The sequence below is a fragment of the Hetaerina americana genome, unplaced genomic scaffold (assembly GCF_022747635.1).
Source record: "Hetaerina americana unplaced genomic scaffold, ioHetAmer1.1.p SCAF_11, whole genome shotgun sequence".
NCBI lineage: Eukaryota > Metazoa > Arthropoda > Insecta > Odonata > Calopterygidae > Hetaerina > Hetaerina americana.
Genome location: NW_027286181.1, coordinates 16,704,402 through 16,710,401, shown reverse-complemented (window position 1 = coordinate 16,710,401; position 6,000 = coordinate 16,704,402).

Sequence of the window (6,000 nt, the reverse complement as noted above, 5' to 3'; positions counted from 1 at the left end):
TCAATTTATGCATACCTCCTTATTCCATTCCGTCTAATATATGCATCTACTATTACTACCCCTTCTTCCCCTAACATTCTCCCCTCTTACAATTTCCAGCACCCCATTGCTAACCAAAAAGGTCTGCATCCACCTTTCCTGTAGGATTATTCTCAGTAATCCCCTCTCCCACGATTCAAAGGACCTCCTAGTTGGTGGGCTATTAATATGCAGTTAGGAAATTCATCACAATCTAAATTCCTTATGCCTGAGCAAATAAATATTTAAGAAGAAATATGAATCCCATTGATAGGTAAACATGAATAATTTAAGAATGACTTACTACTCGCAAGTGGCAAATGGATAGTCATTGGCAAAGTCAATTTTCTGGTACAATTGAAAGCATATATAATATATTTTCCTCTTCATGGTGTAAGAGAATAAATTATTCCCTTAACTTTCTGTGTGTACAAAATATTCGGTGAACATTTTCAAATGTACTTAATTTGAATTTAGGTGAAAGCCAAAGAAACTTAATTGGAGATGCAGTCATATTATCCCTGAAATACCAAGGACCCATGCCAAACCCAAGGAGTCTTCCGAAACAGTTTTGTTTGCTGCATTGTTTAAGAAGAAACTAGACTTATTTAATTGACATTGATGTAGTCTATAATTTTGAAATTAATAAAAGTTTTGAGTATATTCTTGCATTAATGATCATTATGTAGAATTAAAATGTTATCTACTAGGACTGCAGTAGTAAAGAGCATGTGAAAGTTGCAACCAGTGCACGGGATAGAATTGCATAGATGAACTACACCATTGAAACTGAGATCAAGTTCTTCAGAAATTTTGAGAAAATGCTATCATTAACTAATATTAGCGTTTTGGATCAAACATAACTCTGGTTTACTTAACAACTGGCCGATTTCATTGAAATAAAAAATTACTGAATACCTGTATGAGCTAGGAGATATTACAATCAATGGGGTTGCTGCCCTATTTTTATTTTGAGCATTATATAATATTCAACTCGCTAATTCTTGAATATTACCCCGCTAATATTTAAATACACTATAAACTTACAACATCTTCTAAAAGAATGTGCAGGAAGTAATCAGAAGGGTGCGTCATATTTTATATTAACCATGCCCCAAGTGCGTACGAATCCCATTAAGCCAGATACATAATTCATTTTGTATGGCCATGTAAAAATTGCATTTCGAAATTACACGTTGGTGTGTCTAGTGGGAAAAGGATGTATTAAGATGTGCTTGTATTTGAGGAGGTGTCAACTAGTGAAGGCCTGCGCCATCTGTTGGCTGGATCTTCAACCAATCCATTAATTAATTTTTTGTTCATTAATTGTCACCAGAGATTTTGACGGTGGGTTCAGGACGCCGCAGGAGATCAGGAAAACATTTAAATATTGAATATTTTTGTGAAAAGGGCTGCCATTTTTTCCGGCGCCCCGCCGCCCGGCTGGAAAAAATGGCAGCCCTTTTCACAAAAATATTCAATATTTAATTGTTTTCCTGATCTCCTGCGGCGTCCTGAGCCTACTGTCAAAATCTCTGGTGACAATTTTGTGCATATTAGCGGATCGAAAATATTTTGCAAAAAAAAATTTTTCGGCTGCAAAAGTGAATTGTAGTAACATGGTCTATAGTTTCGATACTGCAATCCGCCTCTTATCCCCCAGGCTACCGGGTATCTTGGAATTATGTGGTTCCAAACAAGAATATGTTTTGTAAAACTACGGACTTAGCCGATTTTTTCTCAAAATCAACTCGGACTCGGCAAGGCTCTCACCCGACGAACCCAAGGCATCTGCCTGCCTCGACGCCTCTCTCGCCTGGCGAGGGGCTCTGGACTTAGAATATTTTTCGCGGGGTGAACTCAGGACTTGAATATATTTTCTCGAGGAGGCTTAGCACCTCACCCTGGGCAGGGCAGTCCGAGACGGCTCGTGAGCGATTGGCCGTCGATGGAGCCACTCTTTTTTGAAGCGTGAGCCGGTTCTTGGAGAACATTCGATGCCATGTTTTTTCGCATGTAACAGACCAATTAACGCTAATTATTGGACTTCGTTCAGTTCGGTAAATGACGCAATATTTGACCCGGTGCGAGCAAGTGTAGCTCACATGTTTATTGCAATCACGACTTGCACCTTAAAAACCAAAGAACAATGGTTTACACTGCACACAATGCTCCTTTGTAGGATAGGATAAAATTACTTTGAAATAATTTGACAATATTTTAGGCTAACAACGTACGGATTGAGGCATCTTTTCGTTTTTACACGTGCTACACAATACATTTTTTACACATAGTAAACCTAGTTTACTATTTTATGCTGATAATTAATTGAAATAATGCCTCTTTCGCGGTTTATTGGCTTTTAAACGATCAATTCGATAACAATTTGTTTCGAATGGATTTTTGCAGGGAATACTGACATTCCATTCAAATTATAAATCCGTTTTAATTCAAAACGAATTAGATAAACCGCATTGCCGAATGCGAGTATGGCAGAGGATGTAAATATATTTAGACTGCCATTATTATTTTATAGATTAGAATATATTTAGTTATCTGTACATTATGTGACAATTCAAATCAACATTTTTTTTAAGGGTTAATCTCAGAAAAAAGATCTTTATTTTTTAGGTGCATTCCTGTATTTTTTTTTTATCTTAAACAGAATATTAAGGCAAAATTAGTCATTCAAAAGCTACACAAATAGAAGGATTTAAAAATTAGACAACATTCATTGTTTCTTTCGTCTTTATTACTCATAAATACATTTGTTCAGACATGTGTATTAGAAATTACATCAGTATTCCAAATTTCATTTTTTAACCAAAACATTTCACTGAAATACCCTCATAGCCACTTTCTACAAAGTTAGTGCTGAAGGAGTTACTGTCTATTTAAAGGCCTCATTTACGGCTGGCATCCACATGAAGTGCACTTCTTTAGATGCTGACAGCACTGTACAACTTAGCACCAGCAAGGAAATATGCACCTCCGTTGCTTTATTTCCTTCGGTGAGAATGCTTGCTGATCAACCTTGAGTCCCATGGATGTTCCTCTTCTCACCTTGCATAAGGATCCAATTGAAGACCTGAGGGAAAATTTAAATATTATGAATTTTTAGTTAATATATATTTTAAACTACTTTAAGAATGTTTTCAGCAAAAAAATAAATACTTGTGTTTTCAAAAGTGCTAAAGAAATTGGAAACTTTCACTTGAAATCTATGCATATCACCACGTTGAAATATTAGAGATATTAAGCTTTCCTCAAAAATGGAAATGAATTTTGTACAAATGGTATTATAGTTATATATATAGTTATTTTACTGTATCAAATATATTTATTTAATGGATTCATAATTTTTTTCTAAAGGAGCTCCAACCACTGCCTAGCCTCCCCTTCCACCCTACTCACCTGCCCATGTGAGCTATATATCCCAAAAAGGCGACCAAAAATGAACCAAGGAATGAAGAAGATTGGGATGTGAGAATTAGGACAGAAAAAAAGTAGAGGAGAGTGTGTTGGATGAGTCCAACGCAGCAGAGGTGGGAAAATAGTGAGGATAAACAAGAAAATGTATCGCCAGTTATCAATCATAACATGCCTTGCTTCATATCCTTTAACACAGGAAAGTGGCACTTATTTGAAAAAATTGTGTTGTTAAACCATCACTTAAAACAGTTGCTAATGCCAGTGGATAAGCATATTTCGGAAGCTTATGAAATGGTATGGAGATGGGAAAAAAATCAAATTGGAATGAAATTAAAACCGTAAGTTTGCAGCATGGTAGGGGAGGGGGGAGAAGTTTTTTCAGGATATTTTGAAGAAAGTGGGAATTATTGCTGGGCATATTGACTGAAGATAAAAATTTAATGTGTGATAGAATGGAGAATGCTGGGTATGTGAAGTAGAAGGAAATAATTTGGTTAGTTTTTTTCATATGAGAAATCTTTTAACCATCTGGTGAAGTTGCAAATTACCTCAAAAACAGAAAAGAATTAAACAAAGAAACTGCACCAACCTTAACTAAAAGAATGAGTGCCCAAATAATATATTTATTGCCCACAGACAATACATATGTACCTATGGGAGTCTTCAAGCAAAGAAATTTACAAAATATATTCCAGCACTATGCGCATGCTTAAAAAAAGATAAAATATTAAATATGTAATAAAAACTTTGCATTAGAATTACTTCGTGTCAAGGTTTCCTCGTCGTTGAGTTGCTTGTCTTTTTTATTTTTCAAAGCTTTCTTGTCCGCTTTATATAGGGCTGGTAGTCAAGTACTGCGCTCTGATTGGATAGTCCTTTTCCACACACTGTTTAATGGATATTCATCATCCATGTTGATATTCCTTGGCCTTGGACAAGAAAGCTTCGAAAAATACCTTCAACCTAAAGATACAGGCGGTATGACCAGCGAAACTGTCATCACCATTAGGCAACCAACGCGGAAGGAGAACATGGACATGTCAAGACAAGCATTGCAATTATTTGCTATTTAAAAAGTCATGTTTATAGATGACATAACATTTATTGTAGGTAAAAAAACTTTTGTTAAATTAAGGTCAGGAATAAGAGCTAATTCTTATTATACTGAAATTATTTTAATTTGGTTTAACTTAACTCATTTCAAAATATATTACATGGAAACTAAGCAGGGGGTGTGGTAGCCCAATGGGTAGCGTGTTGGTTTACTGCCCCGGGGGCCCAGATTTGATTCAGGGTGATGCCTCTTGAGACCCTCTGCCTTCATCCATGCTGTGAGATTTTTTGGGTAACAGATCTTCCTGGGAAACCACAAAGTGGCACAAGAAAAGGAACTGTCCCCCATTATTACACTTATGATTAGTGAATGTCACAAAATTCAGCTTCATACTAGGCGAGGTATATCAAAGCCAACCTTTTGAGTTTATTAATATTGTTGGCTAACCTAAATGAAAATAACAACCCAGTCAGCATAAGCTTATTATGTACTATGGTTTCACCGAAATCCATGATACTTAAAGTCAAATTTGAAAACAATTTAAAAATCAAACTAACGAAAGGATTAAACACGAGTAACTGCAGTGATCTCCACAAAGATTGATTTTTATTAATATGAGAGTGCAGCTCACTTCACAAAGGCCCAAGGCATGTGGTATTAAAAGGTTGGACAGCATACCTCACACCTGGTTGCAGAGATGTTTGGCAAATCAGGGCATCATCCCAACATTAACAAACAGGGATGAGGTAGTTCATTTCCTCGGGCTGCCTGTGGTTTGCATGTTCAGCAACCTAAAAATAATAGAATTATGGTGAAGCTGGGAATTTTCCAAAGTCCCCAGGAATCAAGCCTGGCCCTTAAGAATTTAACTGAATTATCTAATCTCTTGGCTACCACACCACCTATCAGAAATAATTGCATACTAAATTTCCATCCTAAGATTATGTTAATTTAACGATGAAATTTGAAAATTGACTGTTCACTAAATAATAAGATATCAACAATATTGCATCATTGGGATGAGTACAAATTGGGCTTCTTTGGTTACTTTTTGGATTGTTTTTCCAGAAGATGTGATGCTTTCAACATGGGCTACTCAACTCTCAAAAAAGCTAATTTGACTGTAATTGCACCTTTGGTGTCATAAAACTGATAAATTTCCTAGTCATATTAATACAAAAAAAATCTACATTAACTCACTAGATATGGCTGATACTACATATTTAAGAAGTGGTCTCTCAAAATCATTTGCCACCACCAGAAATTGGTGCAATAGTTTACAAGCAAGTTTTCATTGTGGAATGATTTTTTAATCAGGTAAAATATTTCACAATAAAAGGTAAAACATACTAATATTATTAATTAATAAAACTAACTTTCAAATAATACATTAGTTCATCAGTAAATTTAAGTTTCAAGATGGTATTGGAAAGGCACTAAAATACAGCCACTTCACTTCTCAACCTCGCCAAAAAGAATACCTGACACCACACACT